Consider the following 400-nt stretch of genomic DNA (forward strand, 5'->3'; position numbering starts at 1 on the left):
CACACACACACACACACACACACACACACACACACACACACACACACACCCCACCTCCACCCCACCAGAATCAGTATGTAACAGAGCATCTAATAGGAATATGAAAGTGTTGAGAGTCAATATTTTGGAGAAAATATGTACAACAATAAGGGACAGAAAGGAAAAGAAAGTCCATTATAAGTTTGAGACTGAAAAGGAGTAAAAATTAGTTTGATCTACACCATGAAATCACAAATTAGGTATAGCCTTGGGAATTTTCATTTCTTGGGACATTTTTTCTCTTGTGAATGGTAAAGATGTTTTATTACTTCAAGGAAGGCATGAATTCAATCACTATATCATATCAATTTATAAGATTATAGCTCTATCTATCTTTATATGTATCTAACTGTAGCAGCAA

This window comes from Petaurus breviceps, unplaced genomic scaffold (genome assembly GCF_028583685.1).
Source record: "Petaurus breviceps papuanus isolate PSGF00001 unplaced genomic scaffold, PetGlider_PUasm1.0 91041, whole genome shotgun sequence".
NCBI lineage: Eukaryota > Metazoa > Chordata > Mammalia > Diprotodontia > Petauridae > Petaurus > Petaurus breviceps.